Below are 18,504 nucleotides of genomic sequence, written 5' to 3'. Positions count from 1 at the left end.
TTTACTATGTACAAATTTTATAATTTTTATGACTTGTTTCACTTAATTTGCATTTATATAGTTAAGGTTGTCCATGATGTATCTGCAAATAAATGTCATTTAATAAACCGTGACGTAATCCTAACGCGACTCTGACGTGCGAATCAGTGATTTATCTATTTTGCCTATTCAACTTATACTGATAAATATTAGCCCTTCATATATGCTATATTGATAGGACTTATCATTAATCTCAGTAATTCATTACCTTATTGTTATATTAATCAAAATTAATCTAAAATTATCTTGAACTAAAAAACAGTTTTCAAATATTCTAGAAAATCATAATTTGAACAATAATGAGTGAAAAAAATATAGAAGTAACTAGAAGTGATGATAGCATGTCAAATGAAATCTCAATAAAAACACGAATTGATTCATTGATCAATGAGGTAAATTTAATTTTTACCAAGAAAGTATATATAACAACTTTTTTTATATGAAATAAAAAAATTTGTTTTCAGTTTTATAATAAAAATATTATTGCTAAAAAATCCTTACAAAAATTATATTCTTGGAAATCACAAGATTCTAAATTGTCTATTAGTAACTGGTCCAAAGAGAGAACTTATAATGATCTACAACACAAAATTAAACTTTTGAAACAAAAAATTTTACAACACATAGAAATGAATCAAACTTACAAACAAAAATTGGAAAATTTAAAGCTGCAAAAAGCACAAGAACATCGAAATCAATGGTATACAATTTTCAGTGGGAGAAATAAATTTTTGGTATACAAATATTTTTAAATTTCTCATCGTATAACAGAATAGGGTGTTAATTCTTTTCAGGGATGAAATTAAATGTATTATTGCGCAATATGATAACATTTTTCTTAATGGGCAAATTGAATATGTAAGTCTAGCTTAAAGCAATGTATTATGCATGTTAATAGGATATAAATGATACTATTAATTATATAAAAATTAAACTTTTATGTTGCTACCACATAGTTTATTTAATCATCATATTATTTATTTATTTATTTTATTATTATAGTCTACTCAGAATCTAACAGGAGAAATCAAAGATTATTACAAACAATACACAACAATAAGCGAAACAATGACACGTATGACAGAAAGATTGAGAATCCTTTTACAATGCAGTACAACATGGACTGGAGAAATATTGGACACTAATTCTAATCTCAATAACTTATGTAATGTAATTGATGATCTAAAGTAAGTAAAATTCAATAAAATATATATAATGTAATAATGTTCTATTTTTTATATATATTATATAATATTTTTTGTAGAAATAAAAATATTGCTTTACTAAATGAAAATAAATTAGCAGAAGATACATTACAGGAATTACAGAACAAACTCAAACAAACTGATATAATCTTGCGAGATCGTAAAAATATAAAACAGAATAAGTTTTTCTGAAATATTTCTTATTAAAGGTATGCATTATTATTTGTAGAAGAAAAACATTGTTTGTAGGAGGTACATTTCACTTGTTTGTACATATTTCGTAATTGTATGTACGTTATTTTCAGCTTATGAAGGGAAACTTCCTGTCGATAAAAAGAAGTTATTAAACAGTTTGTGATAACGTTTTCTAACAATAATTCACATTTAGGTTTAAAATAATTGAAAATATAATTCAATAATCTAATATTATGAATATAATTATATTAGACAAAAAATAATAATTTAAGTTTCAAAAGTTATATATTAAATATTACTGTTTATTATATTAATATATTATTATTAATACTTGTTATTTTTTTACAGAAATTAAATAAAAACAGAAAAAATTTAATCGTAAAGAATAATCAGAGGTTTTTAGGCCGTAAAGTTTTGCTCTTATGAGCCAATAAAGTTTTTCAATTTCTATTGGCTCCTATTTTATTTTATTTAAGCTTCATAGAAACCCAAGCTTATTCCAATTACCAGATGACCCCATGTTGGAAGAATCTATGTTCACACAGTGCCATTTTGAAGTGACATTATTTATGTATTATACGAAATTATAATTTTTTTACAGTGAGTCACAGGAATATTCGTACCCATTCTTTATTGCCGATATGAAATAATTGATATTTGCTTGCCATGCAAAATTTTTAAAGTTCTTTTACACAGAAACAACCCTGACTCATCGTAGATACACAGCTACGTTCGTGAATGTCCTCCTTAGAAATAATAATAAATGCATTAAAATAGAAGAAGTCGAAAACGTAAGAAGAAAAAGAAGAAGAAGAAGAATCGTTGTCCCTATTCGATATATTGCTTAGGACGTTTAGATGTTCGATTAGATAAGAATTTTTTTTCTTTTTACCGAGTTGGCAAATCGATTATCCTCGTCTCTAACTATTATAAATACATACATACGTACATACATAAATATATAAAATATACGCGACGATTAGATCATTAAAGAAGATCTATACGAGTTGTATTATTCGATAAGAAAAAAAATTCTTCCCTGAAGTTCTTCATCAACCCTCTTTTTCTATCTTTTTCTATCTCTCATTTTCTTTTGTATGTACTGTATGTACTTAAGTACATCGGCTTTTATTCATCATGCTGAGAGAATTTATCGTAGTCAAGATTTATGAGACAGCGATGAACTTTTCGTTTGTTAATCAACGGACACGGTAAATATCAATGGAATTGAGAATACTGGACAATCGAAAATCAACGGAAAGAATGGAAAAGAAAGAGATAGAAAAATAGAAAAAGAGGGGCAAAAAAAAAATAAATAAAAAGGATTATAAAGAGAGATGGAGTGAAGATACAATACAACACGATTATCCCTTTTGTTTCCTTCAATTTTCAGCGATATTATCGAATCGAAGAGTCACTCAGGGGTCTCTCACAATATCTTCTTCTTCTTCTGCTATAATCGCGTAATGGATAACTATTTCACGATGACATTTTCTCTATCGGACACGAAACTAACCGAGTGGAAAGCGAAAGCGACTAATAACCCTTATTAAGCTTCTACAAACGAGAAGAGAAATATAAATTAAAAAAAAAAAAAAAAAGAAACAAAAGAAGGATTTCATTCGAATGTTTTTCCTATTAGCAAAGATGTACCAACGAATTAGGTTCCTTCAACGTTCGTCTATTATTATAAACGTGCAAATTGGAGATACGTAAGTACATAAATGTTATGTTTACACGTGTAAATGTTTTACCATTTGCGAAATTGAATTTGAGTTTTTTTTTTTTAAACGAGTATTGCGTATTGTTCGATTATATTATGTTCAAATGTTAATGTAATAATTTCGAATAGTTGAAGAATATTATTTGGGGAAGGTTGTTTTGTAAATTTAATTTTATTTTAGGGACACGTTAAATTATTTCTTTATTTATATTCAATGTTTTAAATCTTGTTTAGTATAAATTATATTAGCATAAGTAATTCCATAATTTTTTGTAGAAATAAAAATTTATTTATCTAGGGTTAATTATTAGCAACATTTTTACGGAAAATTAGTTTCATTTTTATGTGAAATATAACCATTGACATACAATTTGCAAAACTTTGAGTGTACATCGATTGTTGTAAAAAATTAGAAATACGAAATTCGTTTTGCTTGAGATAATTTAAGAAAAGGGTAAGGTTTTGATTGTATTCGTTGAGAGTAAAAAAAATTAGTAAGAAAATTAGAGAACCCCAAAGGTTTTCTAGTAAGATCTACTAAAAGAAGGCATGCATCCTACCGATAACAATTTAAACGGTGCTTATTGTGCAAAGTTAGAAGTAGAATCACGTGTTATTTCTTTTGCGGTATTTAAAGGTCCTTTTCCCGATGTCGTTCCGTTCGAAGATCGTTTGACGATGACGTTATTGCGAATTGCGAGATAATAATTGAGTGTTCCTTTCTCTTCCGAGGGATTTTAAAAAAAAAATGAAAATAAAAAACAATATATATCTATATATGTTTGTGTATGTATTTAGATATGTCTGTATTACAATTGGTATCATCATTGAAGATGGATATCTGTTCCTAAATCGTGAGCGATTATGGTCGAGAGTTCAATCGAATGTAGAAAACGTGTATTCTGTTCAAAATATACGGGAATTATTTTTAATCATAAAATTATTATCTTTTACTCGTATAATGTTCTTAGTATTGTATAATATTCTTATGTTAGTATATTATTGATCGGAGAAAATATTATTTTTATCGTTAAATATAATAATTTAATAATTTAAAAATATTCGAAATATTTTATATTATTAAATAGAAAAAGAATAGAAATATTAAATTATTACAATAATTGGATTTCAAATCGAGAACCAAGTCTACTAATTTTATTTGTTTAGTATTATTTCTAAAAAAGAAAAGGTAAAACCATCTCTTGTGATTTAAAGAAAGACAAAAAAAAATATATATATATAGAAGAATGATAATATTTAAAATAAAAGATAATTTCAATATTATTTCTAAAAAAATAAATGTTACTTTTCCGTGACTTTTAGAAACTAAAAAACAAACCAGGAAGAACACAATGTGAAAGAGATAGCGAGTGGGATCGATCTATTATACTTTCGTGTTGTGAATTCATGAAAATGGTGTTGGCTCTCACTAGGTAGGATGACCTCTTCAGGGTTAAGCACGCAAAGAAGACTATGGATTCACGAGCCTGATCAAATCTCGCGGAATCGAAAGCAATACCCGTGTGTCAGGGCTAATATCGGAGATGAAAATGGGGTCGCGTTGTTAGTATCCGTAGTGCAATTGTAAAAGGATGCGCTTGCTTTCCCCTTCTTTCTATCTCTTTCTCTCATTTATTCTTTCTCCATCTTCCTGGATTCTCTATCTCTCTTTCTCTATTTCTAGGCTGCCAGGGCAAGCCAATCGGATCTTCTATTTCCCTTCTGTACGGTCTATGGAAGCGTGGGAGTACATGCCATTCAACCAGATACTAATACATCAACGCCTACATGTTTATATACACACGACACATATAGATACTTACTTACATGCATGTTTATGGTTTTACTGTTCCGTATCTTTGATTGTTTTACATTGGTCACGATTAAATATTGTTCGGTGTCCATCTAGTGTACTGCGTTGCAGTTTTCATATTTATTGTTATAATCATTTTCAAACACCGGGAGGTGTAAAAATGATATTAGAAAAGTAGAAAAACACTTTGACGCTGCTATTCCTCTACTACGAAAATGTATTCATGAAATATTTGTAATATTTATTTTATTTAAACGATTCTCTATGTTGTATGGGTATGCGTATCATGCAGGTTGTTTACTCATACATTCGTTGTTATTATAGAAAATATCAGTCTATCCAATTTTTTGTTTTTCATCATATCGGATGAATTTTTGTTCTTTTCCATCGATTTCATTGAAAAAAGAAAATACGAATATTCGTTTAATATTATTTTTCAAATAAATAATCGCGGTTGAGCGAGCTCTCGGAAATGAAATATTTTACGTACAAATTTTGAGTGGCAGTATTTGCTTTTTTTTTTTTTTATTTTTTTTTTTTTTTTTGGAAGCATTTATAAATTCGAACGACTATTGAAAATATACGTTTATGTATACAGGGTTTCCTAGCCATAGAAGGCTAGCTAGATATTTTCTTTGTTTTTAATGATGTGAAAAATGTTTAACAATAAGACATACTTTGGATCGTCGGTATTTTTTATCTTATAAGCGTGTATTTTTTTTATATTGAAAAAACTGAGGTATCCTGTATGTTTTAACATGTATATGTATTGTAGATGGTTTTATAAAAAATTGGAGATACATTTAACAATTATTTTTAAAATTATTTTAATCAAAGAATCAATATAAACATACACACATTCATGTATTTATTATTTAAATGTTAAAAAATAAATCCAAATTTGTCTTTAAAAATAGAAAACATACATCAGTTTAGAGATTTATTCGTTAATTTCCAAATGGATCTCCGACGCAAAAACCTCCCTGCGGTGAGATACGGTAACCGATATTGCTTACGGTGTCCGTAGAATTTGTATGGTGCAACGTATGCACTTTCGAGTCAATGACTGACGTTCGATGTATTAGAAAATTTAACCTTTTTTTCGTTAATTGATTGTAATACTAATGAAATGATTTAATGAATTAATGATTTAATTACGCGTTGTGATTGCTGTTTAAATTTTATTGATTTAAATTGATTTTATTTATTGTGATATTAAATTAACATAAATAATTAAAGGCGCGTTCAATCGTTTCTAATTAATTGTTTAAATGATTATTTATAAATATTGTAAATTATATATTTGAAGTTTCAACTGAATCTATATCAAAGCGTTTGCATCTTTGTATTACTTTAAGAATGAAGCAAACTCTGACACATTGTTTTTTTTTTTTTAAATAATCAAATGAAACATTTAGATTTATCAAATAATTTATAAAAAAATGAATCAGCCCGGGGACATTTCTTACATACTGGCCTATTACTTGACCCAAGAAGGGAAGTGTTACACTACTTCAAACTTGTGTGTCATACAAAAAGTTTCTTTTTATGCGAGTTTTTATGAGTGCCAAAGTTGTGTAAACTCTTAAAAATTGAAGTTGAAAAATTAAATACATTTTCTAACAATGAACATAAAAAGCGAAGGAAACTGTTCAGGACTACAATACCTACGTTACTATTATTATCAATTGGAGATTACAAAATTTAGCATAAACAAAGACTGTCAACTCTCTCATTCGCTACTCGAATTACAGCATGAAACAGTTGCATCGTACTTTGCCATGACGACTAAGAGTCGCCTATCGTGCTGCAAAGGGTTAACATAGTAGAAAAATGGTTTGAAAGGTAGAAAGCTCATTTACGAAAGGTACATAGAGAGAAGAAATAGACGGAGAGTTTGAGCAATAAAGAAAGAAAGAGAAAAGAAGTCGATGGTTGGTAGTAAAGTGCGATAGCTGTCGACGATAAGGGCAAAGTGGAGGATGAAAGTGACAGATGGACTAGTACAAGTACGAGAGAGAAAGTACTTGTTCAGGCCAACGACGGAGAAAGCTGCTGCTCTAGGTCGTTGCAACTTAAACGAATAGATGAATCTTCTCTCTGTGTTGAATCTACTGTGTGAGAAAGATGAACTCACTAAAGAAACATCATTTCTTTTTCTCCATTTTATTTATATACATATAGTTATGCGTGTGTATGTGTGTGCGTGCGTGTTGTGATACGTAAAAGAGAAAGAAAACGTTAGCCTTAAGGCTGTAGATATGCACCGTACTAGAGTACCAACCCATTTACTTTTGTTTATGTAATATTCTTCTCTTCTTTCAATCGTTATTATCTTTCCGGTCAGAGACCCCCTCGTAAGTTTAAAAATAAATAGAAATTCTTTGCCAAGAATTATTTCGATAGATACTCATCTTCTTCTATTTATCTTTCTTTCTTTCTTTCTTTCTTTCTTCCTTCCTTTAACTTTTCTATTCTTTTTCTTTTTCCGTTTTTTCTTTTGGTTCTTACTATTTTAGTTAAAGGATTGTACCAACGATCCAACCGCAAATGCTTTTTGCGGCTTCCGTCGTGATCCCTACGGCCTCTCTTTACCTTGCTTAATCTATCGATAATTCACGTAATCTAAGATATCAAGAAAGAGAGAGAGAGAAAGAGAGATTAACGGATTTGCATTTCGACTGATTACAGTCTCGTAATTAATGTGATCGCGCATCTTGATTTCGCATACTATACTTTCGTCATTTTGTCGATCATAAATTTCGAGATAGGCTTGCGTTGCACTAATTCGTAACAATAGATAGAATGTTTTACTTAGTTAATTATAGTTATCAAAACTCGAGATGGGGAGAGAGAGAGAGAGAGAGAGAGAGAGAGAGAAAGAGAATGGATTTATTTTCCATGTATCCGATATTGCATCTTCGAGAAATAGGATACGAAACGCGTGTAGTACCATAACGATTCACGTTCGGTGCCATGAAAGATCGCATTTTGCTGTGTATTACCTCAGATTCATGAGAGAGAAAGGAATGGGATGCGACCTTTCTTAATCCAGATATCTCCACGTTCGGTTTATTCCTTCATTCCTTCACTCGTTTATTCGTTTCGAATTATATTAAAGAAAATATTTTCTTTTTTGCGATCGATTATACGCGTGTTGTCGTTTAAATTTCTTTTCTCTCTCTCTCACTCTTTAATACTTTATTTTTATCCGCATAATTTATATCTTTTTAAATTTTCCTCTCACGCACAATTAATAGAGTCTACATTTTTGATAAATTTAAATTCACAGATATTGGTTTACGTTTTACTTTGAAAAAAAGAAAAAAAAAAACATGATTTACTAAATTATTATATAAATAAATATCTTTGTTTAATAAACGCAACGATCTATTCAAACAAAAACAAATTTGTCTAAAATTTAAAAAAAAAAAAAAAAAGAAACAAAGAACATGACATATAATACGTTTAAAAATTTGAAACTCGAAGAAGTAAATTGCATAATAAAAAGAGATTAAAGCATAAAAACTTGGGAAAAAGTTATATATACCGTTGGATGCTATAATTTAAGAAGAATCGGTGACAAACGAGGAAAGGAAAAAAAGTTACTTGCGGGTTATTCGCGGATTTGAGAGAAGAAAACAAGGAACTTGGATGTAAAAAGAAGTAGGTGCGAAAAGTACGAAAGTAGGAGAGAAAAAGAGAGAGTGAGAGAGGGAGAGAGAGAAATGCGAACTGACAAAATGTAGAGAGCGAGTGAAACCGAGTATACTGTGGTGAGGGTGGGTGGGGAGAGGAGTATAGGAAGGGGTAGGATTGCGCGCAAGGACGAGAGCGCTGGCAGATGGGTGAGTGGTGGGGGGTATTCAGTTCGGCCGTTAGCATGAGGTTTACATGCTGCCTTGAGGACTCGTCAGTATCGTCGCGCGACTCATCCGCGATGTTTCAAATTCGATTTTTTAATTTTTCTCGTGTAACGTTGTCGTAGAAGATCGTCACGTGAGATATTATTGTTGTTATCACACAATCAAGCTGTTATACGTGTTTTTATTCATATTATTTTATCGATTAATTTTTATTGGTGTTTTATATTTTTCTTTTTTCATTTTTTTTTTCATCTTTTACTTTGAAGAAGAAGAAGAACAACAACACTTTCTGCATAAAGACTTTTGGACCCTTCTTCGAATGTTTCCTTCCATCAAGTAATCATTTGTTAATCATTTACCTGTAAGTACGATTATTTAATTGTTATAATATGTTGAATTATTTATTTGCTTTTATTTCATTTGATCGCGAAAGAAAGTTATAACAAAATGGCGCGAAAAGTTTCTTTCGCGATACATTGGATTTTGTTTGACGTTTGTTTAAATGATGTTGGGTTTGTGATTTATAGAAGAATGTGATTAATTTTTAAAGTTAGATTATTATTCGAATAGTTTAATGTAAAGTTGACATTTATTTATTACGTTTACTGTTCGTGTTTATGCGTTTCTCATTACTACGCGAAAATTTGTTGTAATAAACTTTTTCTCCGGCAGGTGGTGCATCATACGAATGTTTGAAAGATTAGATCTTAGTTAATATTTAATGATTATATCCTACTTTATATATGGGGATGATGATTATGCTAATTTTTTATTATGTTTACGACCTGATCCATATTTTTATATTTATGAAATGAGATCATTTTTTACGAAGATAATAAACAAGTTTTATTGTAAGTTATTAATTACTGATATAATTAATTCGTATAATGTTATTATCGTGCAGGGTATTTATTTCTCCACGTTTATGGTCACTATTAATTATACTTAGTTTTTTTTTATTAATTATTTATCGCAATGTAGGAACTTCAGGAAAGGTTTGTTCGAAAACACTTTATCCATAAATTGCTCGTTTTAAATTGCACGTCATTGTATAACTCGTCCCAAAAGTTGTTTTACCGAATTAAAAAATTGTAAATTTATTTATAATGAGTTTATCCTTTTTTACAATACTGTATCGAGATTCGTATTTTGAAATGAAAAAGAATATATAGTAATTCTCTTGAATAAATTTCAATATTGATTTTTCGTTATATATTTTTCTTTTTCCGTTAAAGCGACTCCAGGGATATCCTGTAAATGAAGTTAAACATATATCAATATAACTGGTTCCGTTAAGTAATGGCTTTTACGTGTCCAAATCAATATAGTTTTTCAAACATACACCAATTAAATGACTCGCTCATCCATAAACAAAAGAGAAAATATCCCATACACCATACACACACACACACACGTACCCACATTCTCATCATACATATATAGATATTTATTTAGTATTGTTTACTTATCGTATTTTTGTTTGTTTTATTTGTTGATTTTTATTTTCAAAGATATTCGATTTAGTTTAATTAACGCAGATATTCTTTGAGTAACGCGATATGCTGTATAGTAGATTTTCATTTAGTACTAGTAACTAATTTACGAACTTATTTAAAAAGTTTCTAATTGAAGTGCAAGAAGTTCCTCTTCTTAAAAGTTAACTTTTCTCTGTCTTTACTACGTGTATCTAATTCTGCTTGAAAGATAAAACTTGCTGATATGATTGTGCTACAAATGTTCTTCAAAAGATCTTCGTAATTATGAACTTTAAACTTAATCCTATCATCAACAGTTAGTAAAATATATTTTACATTTGAGACACACAATATAAAAGACAAAACATTTATATATATATATATATATTACGAGCAATTTATTACTGCAGGCATTCTACAGAATGCCTAGAGAATTGCAGTTTTACTTAGTTGTGTTTTGAGCACGGAGGGGAGGGAGGATATTTTTATATTTCCATAGTTTGTTTCACTTACAATAGTTTTAGATTTTTTCCCTGTCCCCAAATATACATTCTATAGCACTCGATGATATATAATATACTATAAGTTTAATATGTTATATTTTATAATTATATTTTATTAAACAAAATTATATTAGATGATATATGTGCCAGTGATTATAACAATATACTAATTGTAAGTGAAAAAATTGAAAAAATTGATTTTATGATTTATTCAATGTTACAATTATTTATACGATAAAATAAATTATATATTCAATGTTTTCAATTTTTTTGATTTATTCCATTGTTATAATTATCGACACATATGGTATCTCAAATGTAAATTGTATATATTTTTATTTACCAATTAGGATTGGAAAAAGTTCAGTGAAGATGGTTGTTTTAAGAAATGATAGGAAAAAAAGTAAAAGTGAATAAGAACGGAGACACATTTCCAGGTTTGCGATGTCGATGTTTCGAAGAGATGTACTATACACATAACATTAACTCACACGTTACAACTTTTTATTTCTTCCTCTCTTTTTCTTTTTCTGTCTTTCTCTTTCTTTCAACGAAAGAAGCTATCTTTGTGCGCTGTAAACTTTACGTTTAGCCGAGTTGACAAACTTGCCGAACTTGTACTTTTGCCACTACGTTCGTGCCGGAAATACGCTATTTCGTGTTCTCGATTCTAATATACGTTTGAACTTTAACCTGCTTTACGAAAACGTTAAACTTTTTTAAAGTACATTTTTTCTTCTTAATTTTTTGTCGTTGTCTTCTTTACTTACGTTTGATAAATTATTTTCAGTCGAATTAAAAAGCTCGTAATCGTTTTTCTATATTCAAATCTTATTTTATTCAAATAAATAATTATTTGTTTGTAATATATCATTTATCGAAGTAATATCAAATGTATATAGAATATTACAGACATTTGATCTAAATTAGTTAACGATCGGACTACATAGTAACCATTTATACTTTTGCTAATGCTTACAGACCTAGAAATAGCGCATAGTTGGTCGGATTTAGGACATATTTGTTTGTTCTAACTGTTCATGGTTCATTGAGTCAATCATTTGAACAGAATACATTTAAACCTCCTTGATCTATTGTTTTACATCCCTGAAAATAAATCAGAAATAAATGCAAAAGTGTAATTAATTGTAAAAATGTAATTTGAAAAAATTACATTTTTTTATATTAAATTTAAAAACTTTTGGATCACCCTGTATGGATTACATATCAATACAATATATATATATATATATAAAATATTAAACGATTGCTAAAGCTCATTATTTTAATAAAAATAACAACAACAGGAGTTTATCATTTTCTGTTTTTATGCTTATCGATGATATTATCATGGTTAATTTAAAAGAATTCCAAAATTTAATAAATATTAATTAGCTGAATAAAATATAGCCGGAAAATAAATATAGGATGTTTTAATATTTATAATTATTCTTGATATTATCGATACGTTCGTATTTACTTTTTATCAAATATTGCGATTCGAAAGCATTTTAACGAGGAATGACTGACATTGTATCGACTTGTACTACTAGCTTTCGAAGCATATTTCACTGATCGGAAAACGATATGTCTTTTTTTTTTTTTTTAATGTAATGAACATGATAGGAGTATTTTTTTTCTTTTTAATTTTACATAATATTATTATCACTTTAAAATGAAATATTGTTTTTCCATTAACGAACACACGCACACACACAAATTATTGTGAATGTATAGATTAATTTAGAAAAAATTTGATCTACTTTTTCAGATTAATTGGAAGAAAATAAATAAATGCGTTTTAATATTCGCGTACAATGTCTTCAAATAAATGTAACTTTTTTTCGAGATTATAGAAGCTTCAATGTAATATTTCCATTCAAATTTTATTTAATTTTGATAAAAAGTCTTCGAACAAGTATTCCACGCTCGTGGAAAGCAAAGAAAAAAATGTTATAATCTGAAATTTTCATTGTGTCATTTTAATAACGTGTTTGTTTTTTTTTTTATCTCTCTCCCTTTCTCTCTCTCTCTCTCTCTCTCTCTCTCTGTCTCTCTTCTCTTCTATTGTAATTATAAATTCGTTATTTCGGTACGTGCAGTAAAAAAAGATAAACGTGTACATACGTCACGAATAAGCTTTGTCTTTTTCCTGTTCCTATATTTTTCTTTTTTTTTTGGTGAAAAAAATTGTAGAAAAGTAAATTCCAAATTTTGTCGTTAGCATTATTCGCGAATATCTTAATTTACGTTTAAATATCGGTAGAAGAAAATAAATTTGTATGGAATGATAAACAACCATAATTGCTTCGTTTCTCTTCCTGTAGGAGGTACCGTATTATGATAATACGACATTCGTAGAAATTAGTATCGTGTTCGATTCCTTATTGTGAACATTTATTTTATTTTTGAATTTAAATCTTCGATATTTTATAAAAGTAAATATATATATGAGAGTGAAAGTGTTAAAATGAGAGTGAGAAAGAGAAAAAGAGAGATAACGGCGTTTAATCTTGAATTTTTTATTTCTCATCATTTTAGTCGATTTAAATCCTAGTGATTAAGAATTTATAATATTCATTTGCGCGTTATCTCGTTTTATTTTTTTTCGCGAAGAAATTTATTGTATTTTCAATCGTTTAGATAGAAATATTTAAATGTTAACGCGTATATATATATATCAAAAAATATACTTTATGAATAGTTTTAATATAAATAAAATAGATAGATATAATTTTAAATATTAATTATTTTTTCATTGTGTTTATATATTTTTCAGCATATTCAAATGATTTAGAAAATTACTTTGAAACTTCGGATTAATCCTTTAGAGAAACCTTAAGTCTAACAATACATTTCTCGAATATATTTGAGTAGAATTTTGTATTTAAATCCAAGAGTATTGTTTCATAGTTGTTAGTGTGTCAACTTTCGTTTTAGAAGGACTTATTGTTGCAAGTATTTTATTTCAATAATAGACTACTTCCGAATTCATCGCAATTTAGCAGGGAATACGATTTGAAACGTCTAAAGGGTACTCTAGTTTGAAATTCAATGCTCGAATAAGTTTTGTTCGTATTTGTCGCGTTTGCTTTTCAATTTCCTTTATCCTCGATCGACGGATGTAAATACTTTGAAATATTTTTGATCTATGGATAGCATGCTTGTAATTAATGACATCGCATACTCCAGTTGATCGTTCTATAAAAGGTAATAAATAATATTTGAAGAATGAATACTAAAACATTTAAAAGTGAAAGTTTGCAGATTGTAAACTTAAAATGATTCTTATGTAACTACTCTATATATCTTAATTTTATTTTTAATACGTAAAATACGACGCATTATTAATTTAGTCTAATTCATTTTTTAATTTACATATTTGTCACAAAATTATATCGATTCTTTTTGTTAATTTTCTATTAACTTTTAAGCACGTCGTATAATTTTTTGTATTACACACGAATTATAACATCGAGTAGCACGCGAATAAAACATTTCATATTAATATAAGAAAAAAAAGTAAAACAAATTTGTATGAAATATATTAAAATTTGACAATTAATAATATACATCTCTCTCTCTCTCTCTCTCTCTCTCTCTCTCTCTCGAGACGTGACACGATTAAAAAATATTTTCAATAATTATCAATGGTAGTAGGTATATATATATAAAAAAATGATACATTTAAAAAGATATAATGGATACTTTCGCGATTTTTGTTTACGTTCGAGTTCGTATATTTTCTTCGTGTATTTTCTGTTCCTCCTCCTTTTCTTTTTTTGGTAACGAACTCGTCGAGCGAGTTGTAAGAGATCAAAAAAAAAAAAAAAAAAAAAAAAAAAAAAAAGAAAAAAAGACAGGTTGTTTCGTTGTATAGTAGTCATGAAAGGCAGAAAGGAAGATAAAGAAGAATAAACTGACGAAGTTCACGTAATTATAATCCCAAGGTGGGTCGAACTTGGTGAAGAGAGGAGGCTAACGTTAATTAATCGTAGCTCCCGCGTGCTCGTTAATTCCCACTCGCATACAGGATTCTGTTGTGTTGGTGGAGATAGAAAGAAAGAGAGAGAGAGAGAGAGATCAAGATTAAGAGAAAGAAAGCGAGAGAGGGAATGTGAAGGGGAAGGGGAAGAGGAAGGGGAAGAGGAAGGGGTGGAGTAAAGAGGTGAACGTCTACAGAAAAAAAAGAAAACAACAACAACAACATCAACAGAGACAACACGTACAACGACTGTTAGGCAATTCGTCCGCTTTTTAATGAAATGCGTACGACCCATTTTTTATCTCTCCCAAGGTACGAAAGATATGAATATACTAAGTGCCGATTGAAATCGTTGCCTCCTTCGCCTTAACCGAATGTTCGTTATATAGCAACACACATGACGCAAAATTGTCCCACGATCTCATCTCAACTTAGAATAAGATAAAATCCTTATTGGCGTTTGCAAAATGTCTAAGCGTTTCTTATCTGTATAGATCAGATCGATGATTGGTTGAATGTTCATTGTTTTATTTCGTGTGAGAAATTATTTGGTATAATTATTATTTAAAAAAAATATAGAGACGAACGTGTGTCTGTGTGTGTTGTTTGAGGATTTTAAAGTATCTTGTAAAATTGGATTAATTAATTGTTGTTTGTTTATAAGAAGAAATATTTGATATTTAGATTATTTTTATAATTGATTGATTATTCAAAAAGAACTTTATTTTATTGGATTGATTAATATTTATAAAAGAAAAATAAAAATATAATTCTATTTCAATAAGAGAGAATTATAGAAATAATTTAAGTAACTTTCACGATCATTGCAACACACATTATAGCGCAGATATATATACACATAAATAAAATTATGATAATTAATATTTTCATTTGTTGTAAGGAAGAAAGAGTTAGACAATGAAATTGAAAGCGTGATAATTAGTATGACAGATCAAATAGATTACGTCAATGGTATCCCAATTTAGTTATAACATCGTTCAACGTTTTATATGCTATCGATGAAATGAGATTGCTAAGTAAGAATTAAAAAGCGAAACTCTGTTATTACCACTTAAGTTAAAGTGTTTTCTCCTTCTATAAAGATACGCAGACATCAGACGTAGGTATATATGTATCGGTGTGCACTCATACTTACATACTATGTTAACCTTTTTTTTTTTTTACTAGAAGCAATTACTTTTTTCGACAATATATCTCCTACATCACCAAAACTAGTTTCGCAGTGACGTTTACGAGTATGCTTACCGAATTCTCATTATCGTTTTATGTAATATAAAACGTTACGTATACAAACAAAAAATAAAATCGTTCGAAATTTCAAGGCTATTTTTTAAACTACATTATGAGATCGAATACGAAATAATTCATAGACGTGATCTTCAATCAAAACACAAATGTTAGTTTTATATTTTAATATATTAATTTAATTTTCATTTGTATTTTTTTTACGAGAGATAAGTATAAGAAATATTATTAAAAAAATTAATTTCTCCCACACACACACACATAATTTCTAATAAATTAATTTTTATTTATTTATTTATTTTTCTTCGCGTCTACATACTTGAAAAATAAGAGTTTAAATAATTGAATAACTCGATTTATTCGATTCGATAAATTATGACCCTGGAAATTGAAGACTTCTTTTTCATATAGGGATATGTGAATCAGTGTAACTTCGATTATATCGAAGTATTAAAAATTAGATAGAGAATTTGAAAATATGTGAGCCGTTTGTTATACGGAATAGCCAGATGTTGTTAGGTGGCCAACGTTTATAGCAAGGTAACAAGTATGCTACAAGTGTTCTTGACACTTTCGAAGCTTCGAAAGAGAGGAAACCAAAGAGAGTAGCAACATTTGGTCCACTGAGATTTAATCTTGATAACTTGAATTCTCAAGCTAACTTTAAATATATTATATCTAGAAAAAATATCATACGTGTTCTTTGTAATCAATTTTCAACATGTATATTTTTAATTCTTTTTTTTTAATCTTATTTTTATCTCAAGGAACGCGTGAAGTACTTACTCACTCAAGTAACGAAACATAAAAAGTACCATAAAAAAATGGATAAATAAAATTTGGAATAATTTTTTTTTTTTTTATATTAACGGTGTTCGTCGTTTGTAAGTGTAATAAAAAAGTATACAAGTATTTTTACGATATTGCAAGACCCCAGTATCCTGAAAAAAGTAAACACGGTTTCTTTTTAAAAAAAAAATTAAATTCTATTGTAAAATATATTTTTAAATACGTCATAAAAAGTTTCTAAGATATCGTAAATTATAATATAAATGATCGTTAAAAAATAATTGCAAGTGCATAGCGTTAAAAAAAAATTAATTTAGAACATAGAAAAGGATTAAAGTTTGAAGAGTAATTTGTGTGTTCACGTGTTTTCGCATGTGTTTACTCAATTGAGTAATTTTTTTTTTATCCTATGACGTAATTTTTTGAACAAGAGTTTTTAAACAGTTTCATAAACACGCGTTATACGTATGCATACGTAAATAATAAACACGCATATAATAGTATGGAAGGGTAATTCAATTACATTAATGATCGAACGAGATTACGAAGGGAACGTTTTAATTGGCAATCGCGACAATCACAATTCGCGTGTAAGTCAAGTTGAAATTGTATTCCGAGGGGTTCATCAAGTAATACAATTGAAATTATCGAACGTTTATTAACACGATCTAGTAAACAAAATTTAGAAACTATTTTAACGATACTACATTTTCAGGATGTTTAACATTTTATAGCCGTTTCATTCTTAATCCGATTAAATTGTCATTAAAGTTTATTATATATAATCGATAACGCATATACGCATACAAAAACAAAACAAAGATACATGCTATCATGTTTTATAAATTACTAAACGATCAATACACACGGTTAAATCATATATGCATATAAATTATAATTTTATACATTTTTTTATTTTTCATTTAAATCAAAATAAATTTATGTATATACGCGTTTATCGATGAAAAAATTAACTCATCGATTAACCACTTAAATGTATTACACTTTCATTATTAAAGATTTATACATAAAATAACACAGTATCATAATATAATATTTTTAATTATTTTCTAATATATGCATTCGATGTATCATTTATTTCAATATAAAAAAAAATATATAAATAACAATTTTGTTGCAATCTATTTTCTTGGATATCGAATAGAAATTTATTATAAATTTGGAACATTTTTGTCGTGTAACACACAACTGAGGAGATTGACTATAAAGAGAATCTAGAATAGGAGGAGTAGGAGGACTAGTATCATGAGGAGGGGGTGAGGGTGGAAGGAGTAGAGTGGGGGGGAGAGGATGGGATATAGTTGGTGCGATCGTAGATTTTCGAAAGCGGTTCGATTTAATAAAATTAACGCGGCCGCGGCTGGCCGGTGGCTTGTATCGACCGCGCGCGCATTTGACACACACACACACACACACACACACCGCTACTTTTGCTAAAGCGCATGCCTAGTATCGTCACCGAAAGAGAAACGACTTAGAAATTTTAACTATTCGAATGATCTTTATTAATCGAACGAAATATATATTTACCATTCAAAATAACCAATCAATAATCCGAATTTTTTCCAAATCTATTCACCGATTTGTTTATTTTATTATATATAATCAGGTTTTTATTGCACAA

General features: G+C 28.6%; 1 protein-coding gene across 2 annotated transcripts in view; it reads left to right on the top strand.

Moving 5' to 3' along the window:
• Positions 1-8,870: 8,870 nt before the first annotated feature.
• The window catches only part of LOC106786778 (cell wall protein DAN4), an 87,266-nt gene continuing 77,632 nt past the window's right edge, over positions 8,871-18,504 (top strand). The window contains exon 1 of one of the 2 annotated variants that reach the window (XM_014748551.1): positions 8,871-9,202. The gene's annotated coding sequence lies outside the window, so the exon portion shown is untranslated. The remainder of the gene's footprint in view (positions 9,203-18,504) is intronic. The other variant, XM_014748543.1, reaches the window with a different exon arrangement.

Source organism: Polistes canadensis, unplaced genomic scaffold (genome assembly GCF_001313835.1).
Source record: "Polistes canadensis isolate GaletaPanama2010 unplaced genomic scaffold, ASM131383v1 scaffold_3, whole genome shotgun sequence".
Classification (NCBI taxonomy): Eukaryota; Metazoa; Arthropoda; class Insecta; order Hymenoptera; family Vespidae; genus Polistes; species Polistes canadensis.
This window is presented reverse-complemented; position numbering and strand designations above follow the sequence as displayed.